The following is a 10121-nucleotide window of genomic DNA, read 5'->3' as shown; positions in this document are numbered from 1 at the left end:
GTAGACGGGATTATCGACCCTCCCCGCTTCAGTGTTTCTTTTCTCTTGCTTTAATTTGCGCAGATTGTGGGAGGAGGATGTCATTTGCGTGGATGATTGGGCACTCTTATGTGCGGTGGGCACATAGGAGGGCCCTGCAATACCCGACAGGGGAGCACCTAGGGATGGCACCTCAGCGACTGTTTTTGATTTGGAAAGGGATCCCAGGGATGTTGTGGGACCAGTTATTACCGACTGTGTTGGAGCTACGCAATCGCAACCCTGACACTCCTTTGGCAGTCGTCATACATCTCGGCGGTAATGATATGCCCCGTACCAAAGCGTCGCTCTCACCCAAAAAATGCAGAAAGATTTAATGGTATTGCATAACATGTTCCCGCAGTCGGTGATGGTCTGGTCCTGCATCACCCCTCGCAGAATATGGAGAGGTGAGCGCTCTCATTCAACGATGGAAAAGGTTAGGAAAGATTAACAAATGGATGGGAAAATTCATGCGCGTCTTTGGTTTGTCTGTTACACACGAATTTATAAATGAGTCCAGGGATGTTTTCGACCTGATGGTGTACATCTATCGGACGTCGGCTCGGACATTTTAATTCTGATCTGCAGGATGGTCTTCAAGCGGTGTTGCACCTTATGGCCGCAGCCCAGTTGGGTTGTTGGGGGGTCCCCAGTAAGCAGCGTTGCTACCGGGGAACCGTGGCATGGTGACTGGCAGAAGCGACAACCCCCCCCCCCCCCCCCCCGCATTTAGGAGGATCTGGGCAAGCGGCCTAACAGATCCGGCGCAGTCCCTCAACGCTTCAACGGCCAAGAGGGAAGAAGGAAATGCTGGGGCGATTAGACAAACGTTCCCGACTTCCACGGTCGGGTCGTCGGACGCTATGGCTTTAACGGCCAGGTGTCAAAGGACAGCTCCACGGCTTATACGCCAAGGGGTGTGCGCCCGCCTCAGCTGACTTTTATACTTATCACATAGAAGCGGGGGAGGGGGGGGGGGGGCTCGCTGGTCACTAATTTAGTTACAAGTTGTTATAGAGTTTTGTACAGTTATGATGTTATTGATATGTTTGCTAATTGCTGATTATTCAATGTCTATGGGCTGCGGCCATCTTTGTCCAATCAATAAAATCTGCTTTTCGGAAGAAGTTATGTAAATTGTGCAGTATTTGGGAAGTGGGAGGTGGGGGGGGGGTAAACGCAGCCTTTACACTGCCCCACATTGTGACACACTCTGAATATCAGATTTGACTTATGAGGCACTTTCAGTGAGCTAATTTTGAAAGAAAACATGCACATATGTTCCCTTTCAAAATTGGTGTAACTTATGTATCTATTTGCCACATAAGTTATCTGTGATTTTACAAAATTATTCTCCTGTTTTCTACTTGTAAAATTTGAATGAAGAAAAATTTTCAGAGAAAGCAACAACCATGTTCTAGGAATTTAATTTGCCATTTCCCCTTTTCTTTTTTGCTCTCTCTTTTCAGTTCCCACCCCCTGCCAGACAGCATGCCTGGGAGGCTTTAGAAACTCTTGCCAGCCCAAGGGCTAAAGGAATCCATCCTTTGAAAAGTGCCAAAACACATCTCATGGGCCAGAAGCATTTATTATGATTGCAGCAGAGGTCCTCCCTCCCTCCTCCCCTAAGCCTGAGAGAACCATCTTCCTGACATGCCCATGCCCTACCATTCCCATATTCTAGGAATGTTAATAATGAATGCAAATAGTTCTGCTTTAAGAATGCAAATTTTATTTGGTATGAAATGCATTTAGTCAACAAAAGATAACCAATATAAAATTTGTAAACATATTTTATGCAAAATCATAAAGCAAATTAATTCCAACATCCTACATATCCTATGAAAATAAATTTAAGCAAAAAGTAACTGGAAATTAATATAACAGAGAAAAATACTATATTAACATTAATATTAACATACTAGAAATTTGAAGATTTTATACACATATAGGATATAATTTACCTAGTTTATTCCAGATAGATCTCTTGATAATGCTGACCTATATTAGTTTTAAATAGACATTTTATATAATATTTAATAAAACAAAAACTGTATACAGTACATGCACTTAAAATTCTTACATTTCTAGAATTCTTGAAAAACATGCTGATAATCTGATAGAAATACCAAAGCTAATATCAGTGACCTAGTCTGGTTCTGGCATTTAAAGAATTCTGTACCATGCATATCAACATACAGTTAAATTGACCAGGAACTGAACAGCTAATGTGATGTTCACAATCTCCTATTATGTATTATGTCCACTTGCCTTAACACGGGGGGTCTTATTTTCCACGAGGTTCTATTGAGTACCAAAAGACTGCCAAAGGAAAATAAACTGGAAATCAAATGAAAAAAAAACCATCAGAAAAATGGTGCTACAGCTGTAACAGGATCTCAGAAAGCTATATTAACATTTTATTAACTGTGGAGAAAAAGAGGGGTAAAATAGCAAACCATAACAAAAATTCTTAAGTATATGCTTTTTTTTTAACACAGACATTCAGTTCTGTTGTTTATAACTTATTCAAGAAAATATTGCAACTTACATGAATATAGTGGCTTATGTGCATGATGATGAAAGCCTCTAAGAAGTGATGTATTATTCAGAATCTATAACTTTTCAGTTATATCATAAAAATTATGAGATATATATATATACAAAGTTTCTGAATTAATAACCATTTACAGAATTATTTTATAGAGTTTGTTATTGTTTAGAAGCACAGTATGGGGTTGATTTTAAAAAAGTACACGCAGGCGTCCATGTGCGCGCGCTACTCGGTGCGCACACATGGACGCCCGATTTTATAACATACACGCGCCGGTGTGCGCATGTTATAAAATTGGGGGTCAGTACGCACAAGGGGGTGCACATTAGTGCAACTTGCATGTGCCGATGCACGCAGCCTTCCCCGTTCTCTTCCAGGCCACTCCGATTTCAGAGCGGCCTGGGAGGGAAATTCCCAACACCCTAAACTAACCTCCCTTCCCCTAACCTAACCTACTTGCACCATAGCCCTAACCTAGACACCCCCCACCCCGACCTTTATCTTACCTTCTGCGCCTGCCTTGGAACAGGTGCAGGTTGCGTGCTCTGGCAGCCTGCCGGCAAGCGATCCCCTGGCACAGCAGCAAATAGCTACTGTGCTGGGAGCCTCTGACCCTGCCCCACCCCTTCCCCGCCCCTTTTCTGAATCCCTGGGATTTACTCATGTCCTGGGGCTTTATGCGCATGGCCGGGCCTTTTAAAAATAGGCCCGGCACGCGTAAGCCCATTTACACGCGTAGAGCTTTTAAAATCCGGGCCTATATGTTGAACTTGCTGCAGAGTAGTTAAAATTCAGTGCCACTTTTGAAGTCTCTAAAAGCAAAAAACAATTATAAGATATAAAAGAGTCATAATTAATCAAACTAAGACCAACCTAAGCACAGAAAGACAATCAGGGATAGACTTAGTGACCATTTTTTAATTCAGCACCTATGGAAAACTTTGTGAACATTAATCTTTACTCTTTTGCAAAATAAGAAGCACATTGTGATATAGGTTCTACTCATGCTTAAATATAACCAAACTTAGAAGCAATAAGTTGGCCAATTATCCACATGTTACAAGTTCAGTGCAAGGATGCAGCAGTATTGATTTAAAATTTTGTAGGCAGTTATAAGTGTATACCCGGGCCTAAAAAAGCATCCCAGTCTTTTAAGCAAAAAGCATAAATAAAAGAAATAAACTCTTTCCAGCCAATCTACCTAAAACTGTGACTAAATATTTTTTTACCAACTGAAGAAGCGAGTCCATATAAACAGAACCTAACTGAGCTGTGGTCTTGGAGAAAAGGTAATTGCTTACCTGTAATTGTTGTTCTCAGATGACAGCAATACATATGAACCACACTAATGAGATACATGGCCTACATTGGGATAGATTTTAAAACCCCTGCGCGCCGGCATGCCTATTTTGCATAGGCCGCCGGCGCACGCAAAGTCCCGGAATGTGCGTATGTCCTGGGGCTTCGTAAAAGGGGCGGGAGGGGGCGTGTCCGGGGTCAGGGGTGGTCCAGGGCGGGTCCGGGGGCATGGCGATGGGTTCGGGGGCGGGCCGGGAGGGCGGTCCCGAGTCCCCCGGTACTGCGGCCTGTGCTGGGGGATGCGAGACGGCGCGCGCAAGTTACGCCTGCTTCAAGCAGGCGGAACTTGCCCAACAAAGGTAGGGGGGGATTTAGGTAGGGCCGGGGGGTGGGTTAGGTAGGGGAAGGTGGGGGGACGCGGAAGGAAAGTTCCCTCTGAGGCCGCTCCGATTTCAGAGCGGCCTCGGAGGGAACGGAGGCAGGCTGCGCGGCTTGGCACGCGCAGGCTGCCGATTTTGCGCAGCCTTGCGCGCGCCGACCCCGGATTTTATAAGATACGCGCGTATCTTATAAAATCCAGCGTACTTTTTAAAGATCTACCTCATTATGGGGTAGATTTTAAAACCCCTGCTCGCGTAAATCCGGCTACGCGCGTATCTTATAAAATCCGGCGTACTTTTGTTCGCGCCGGTTGCGCGAACAAAAGTACTCGCGCGTGTACTTTTTAAAGATCTACCTCTATGTGTTGAGTCAGAGCTTTCTTTTTTAGGAAAGCTATTATGCATGCCTGGTGATGTTCCTTGCTCTATAGTACCTGATGCTTGTGTAACTTAAACAAACAATAACTTGTACAAATGGAGCAAGAACAACTTTCAGTGAGGAAGTGGGTGGGTTGTGTGGTTCATTTTATAACAGTCAATAAGGAAGAACAATTACTGGTAATGAATTACCTTTTCTTTGATGACAGTTACTGTGAGCCACAAAGATGGGGCTATCTATCTAAAAAGGGAAAGGCAAGACATGAACAACTTCAATGGGCAAAAACATGAAAAACCATGTTTTTATAAGAATTCTCATTTTTGTTTTTATCCTTTTTTAAAAATACAAATCAAAGATGGAAGACAAAGTCAGTGAGACTATGTAAAAAAATGGAAGACAAAGTCAGTGAGACTATGTGAAAAACAAACAATAGTCCCCTGAGCGAAAATGGACAAATGTCCGTAAACAGGCACAATAGGTGTCAGGCAGCTGATGACAGGCTATCTAGCAGGGGCACCGCACCTGGGCCCACTGTAAATTCCACCATGCTTGTTCCCACTGCGGAGGATTGCACCTGGCAGCTCATTGCAGGGCGCCAAAAGACAAGTGCATACCACACCATACAATCACAATGCTGATGGAGCTGGCCCCATCCCCAGTCCAAATTGATGCGATGGCCCCATGGCTCGAGCATTACTCGCACATCCGGCAAGCAAAAGAAATAACTGAAAGCTTCACATCAGGCTATCTAATCTTATGTGCAAAATACCCCTCGTATGTCCACTGCCGCATGGGCAACACCTCCTCCATTAAATAGCATGAGGAGGTAGCCTATGAAAAGATTAACAGGTCAATCCAGTAAGGAGCGGTAGGGAGAGCTGTGTTAGTGCCGGGTGCACCCGCGGTTGCCGCACGCACAGTCCAGCTCACCTACCGCTCGATCCTGTATGTAAATAGCTTGCAAATGCAAGCTGCGTCTAAGAAGCGTCCGTGAAGCGTTAGGCCCGTGCAACCCATTTTACTGTATAGAGCGCTATACAGCGCCTATACAGTAACCTGGGTGCGTGGGCCTAACGCTTCACGGACACGCTGGTATCTGTCATTTCAAATATCATTTCAAATGACATTTGAAATGACAGGTACCAGGAAGTGGATGCTGGTCTCCGGGGCAGCCCCAGTCCTCTCCCCCCTCCTCCCGAAGCAACGAAAGCGGAAAAAATCTAAAAGCAAAAAGCTTTCTTCCAGCACTTTGCCTGTTTTCTTTTGGGTGACTCTCATTTTCACCACTTCAATTCCCTGCTCCCCCCAGCAGCTAAGGCCTCCTCCCTCCTCACAGTCCCATGTGTAAAGCAACGACTTATTTTTTCGCAGCCCTCCTCCGAAGACTGACATCGGCTGACATCGGCTCCCCTGCCTCCCGGCAAAGATGGATGCCTGCACAGGCGAAAGTGGCTCCTGTGCGTGCAATTGGGCCGCTCAAGACGTGACGTCACATGCCGTGATGCCAAACGTCGTGACGTCACGCCTTGAGCGGCCCAATTGCACGCACAGGGGCCGCTTTCGCCCGTGCAGGCATCCATCTTCGCCTCCGGGAGGCAGGGGAGCCGATGTCCGTCTTCGGAGGAGGGCTGCGAAAAAGTAAGTCGTTGCTTTACACTGCCAGTCCTCTCTCCCCTCCTCCCGGAGCAAGGCTGCTTTTCGCTCCTCGCTCCCCCTGAGGAGGGGAGAGAGGACTGGCAATCTCGAGTGGCTGCGAAAAAAAAAGTTAGTCGTTGCTTTACACATGGGACTGTGAGGAGGGAGGAGGCCTTAGCTGCTGGGGGGAGCAGGGAATTGAAGTGGTGAAAACGAGAGTCCCCCAAAAAAAACCAGGCAAAGTGCTGGAAGAAAGTGGAGATAGGGGAAGAAAAAATACGGGAAAGCTTCAAAGCGTGTCAGGTCAATCCAGTAAAGTAAAGCAGCCTTGCTTCGGGAGGAGGGGAGAGAGGGCTGGCCATCCCGACCGTCCACTTCGTTGCTACTTTTTTTTTTTTTTTTTTTTGCGCTTTTCGATTTTTCGATTTTTTTCCGCTTTTGTTGCTTCGGGAGGAGGGGGAGAGGACTGGGGCTGCCCCGGAGACCAGCATCCATTGACGCGGCCAGGGCAGGTGAGCAGGGGCTGGGGGAAAGTTTGCCGCCTACCCTTACCCCTGCCTCTAACGCAGGGGTAAGGGTAGGCGGTAAGTTAGCAGGTTAAACGCGCGGCAAAACAGCAGGGTAAAAAAGTGATAGTCGGGGCGCGCGTTACTGGATGGTAGGGAATAGCTAATTCGATCGTTTACATGTATTATACATGCCGCGTGCGGAAGGGGTTACCTGGGGATTTAAGGACGCGGTAAGAGTAGGTTAAAGGGGATTGTGGATCGCAGGAAGGGCTAATGCGGCCGGAAAGTGAGTAGAAAGTGGGTTAGGAGCGGGGTAAACGGGGCCGCACTTTACTGGATTGACCTGTCAGCAAGAGTTAGCGCTAGGCAGGGTTGCAGATCCGTTCAAGGATCCCCCATTTAGCAATCTAGTAATATCCCCTCTAGGTGTGATATCAAAAAAAGAGCCAGGAAAATTCAGATTAATCCACAATCTATCATACCCGGCAGGTAGTTCAATCAACAACATGATTGACCCACACCTTTGTGCAGTCAGATATGCTTCAATAGACCAGGCGATAAAGACCCTCCAAGGCCTTGACAGTCAAGCTTGCCTAGCAAAAGTGGATATCGAGTCCATCTTCTGATTGCTCCCAGTAGACCCAGGATCATTCCACCTGCTGGGCTTCAAATTTAAAGACGAATTACACAGAAAATAAAAGAAGGTTACGCAAAACTAATGATCCTGAGAAGACTAAAACCTCTAATAACGATTAACAATTTTCGCACAGTTCTACAAGCAATGATATTCACAAGCACAGATTATTGTATCTCCCTGCTTTTAGGACTACCTCAATCTACAATTCGGCCTCTGCAAATATTGCAAAATTCCGCTGCCAGAGTTTTGACAGGCAAAAAAAAGAGTGACCACATTTCAGGAACACTTGCTGAACTCCACTGGCTTCCAATTGAACAAAGAATACAATATAAGGCACTTTGTATAATCCATAAACTAATCCACGATGAAAAAGCCGACTGGCTTAACACAGCACTGCGCATGCACGTCCCACAAAGAAACCTGAGATCTGCAAATAAAGCTCTACTAACTGTCCCCTCTGTCAAATCAGCACATCTCACGCAAGTAAGGGAAAGAGCACTGTCACTGGCTGGTCCCGTACTATGGAACACCATGCCACTCGAAATAAGACTACAGAGAAATTTGAAATTATTCAAACTAATCTGAAAACCTGGCTTTTTAAACAAGCATTTTATAAAGATACAGAAAAGGAGAAAAATAGTTGATAGATAAGGATGCACCAAGCTAGAAGTTATTAGTAACCTACAAAAGCATATTAATGTTAAAATCAAACCGCCTAATTTGTTCCTAACAATCAGGATTAACTTACACACGCTGGGGTACATTTTAAAAAAGAGCGCGCACGCGTACTTTTGTTCGCTCACCAGCCGCGAACAAAAGTACACCAGATTTAAAAGTACATGCAAGGGGGTGCAACTTGCGCACGCCGGACCCTGCGTGCGCTGCCCGTTCCCTCCGAGGCCGCTCCGAAATCGGAGCAGCCTTGGAGGGAACTTTCCTTCCATCCCCCCCCGCACCTTCCCCTCCCTTCCCCTACCTAACCCACCCTCCCGGCCCTATCTAAACCCTTCCCCTACCTTTATTCCAAAAGTTACTACTGCCTCTGGGCAGTAGTAACTTATGTGCGCCGGCTGCCTTCTGACGCGGCAGGCCCCGACACAGGCCGCTGTGTCGGGGCACTCGGCCTCGCCCCAGACCGCCCACACACCCTCAAACACGCCCCCGAACTGACGCCACGCCCCCTAGCCACGCCCCCGACCTCCCCTTTTTGCAAGCCCCGGGACTTACGCGCGTCCCGAGGCTTGCGCGCGCCGCCGAGCCTATGCAAAATAGGCTCGGCGCGCGCAGGGTTTTTTTTTTAAGGGTTACGCGCTTAACTTAAGCGCGTAACCCTTTTAAAATCCGGCCCTTAGTTTATTATTTTAAATTGTTACCATACTATGATGGCACATGATTAATTTGTAATCTATACCACCCACATTTCTCTTTATCATGCCCTTCTGTAAACCGTTGTGATGGTTATTTAACTTAACGACGGTATAGAAAAGTTTTTAAATAAAATAAATAAATAAATGAATTCTATTTTGACAAATCCATCCCAATGGGATGTTCCATATCCTGCACATATTTTGAAAACTTTAGTTCCTTCCTTCTGGGTAGTGGATAAGACATCTGGATCCAAGTGTCTAGTTCACTACCTGGATGATGTTCTCTTCACTGGCAAGGACAAGCAAGATTGCAGAGCACTACTGGAAAACTTCCAAAAGATCGCCGAAGTTTTTGGGATCCCACTGGCGCAAGGCAAGATAGAAGGCCCATCTCAAAAAATAATCTTCCTAGGAATTGAATTAGATACCCAAGCAAGGATACCCAGACTGCCTGAAGAAAAAGTAGCCAGATTAAAATTCATTTTACAACACATGGCCCTCGCAAAGAAAGCTACATTGGAGAAATTCCAGTCCTTAATTGGACTACTAAATTTCGCTTGTAAAGTTGGGCAGGGCATTCATAAGAAGACTTGCATTAGTGACCTTAGGAGTAACCTGGAAGTTCCAACACAGGCCATTAAACAGGACATGAAAGTATGGTTAAACTTCTTACAAAGCTTCAACAGAGTCTTGATCTGGCCAGACCCCCCAAGATTCAACAGCGACCTAAAATCTTTTATGGATGCCATCAGAGGAGTAGGTTTTGGTATCTACTTCAGGGGGACCTGGTGTGCAGAAGAGTGGCCGCAAGAATGGCATGTTCATGGAATACTTAATATGGGTGAAATTACACGTGACTCTCAGACACGACATAAATCACAACTAAAATAAATAAGTCTGTATGCATTTACCAAAGCAATACAATCCAAATACAACAACTATAATACACAATACTTTATTGATACAAAACCACTGTATACAAAACACATCACATTCAATCCACATTCACACCTTAAAAACATCCATCACCACAACAAAAAATAAACATAAAAATAGATTTCTGAGGACAGAGTTTGTCTAGATGGGATACAAATTTGGAGCCTCTTTTTCAATCATAGAAAGCTAAAAGATTTGAAGATCAGTAATCTGTTGCCTGTAAATTGGATGGAGCAGCAATTTATCCATGGGTGTTGATCTCTGTTGCTGAAATAATTGGTAATGATATGGTCGCCAGAATTGGCACTTCTCCTGGTGATGCCGTTGTGGCAAAACAAGGGTCCCTTGTAGGGAAGGGAATTCATCTATAGTATCCATTGGGAAGGGTGTTTACAATATCCAGT

General features: G+C 45.4%; 1 protein-coding gene across 1 annotated transcript in view; it reads right to left on the bottom strand.

Moving 5' to 3' along the window:
• Positions 1-2091: 2091 nt before the first annotated feature.
• Positions 2092-10121, bottom strand: part of LOC115083269 (probable nucleoside diphosphate kinase 5) — a 43411-nt gene continuing 35381 nt past the window's right edge. Inside the window, exon 4 of the mRNA XM_029587077.1 lies at positions 2092-2361. The gene's annotated coding sequence lies outside the window, so the exon portion shown is untranslated. The remainder of the gene's footprint in view (positions 2362-10121) is intronic.

This window comes from Rhinatrema bivittatum, chromosome 2 (assembly GCF_901001135.1).
Source record: "Rhinatrema bivittatum chromosome 2, aRhiBiv1.1, whole genome shotgun sequence".
NCBI lineage: Eukaryota > Metazoa > Chordata > Amphibia > Gymnophiona > Rhinatrematidae > Rhinatrema > Rhinatrema bivittatum.
Note: the sequence above shows the minus strand (reverse complement) of the source record. Positions and strands in the feature narration are given on the sequence as shown.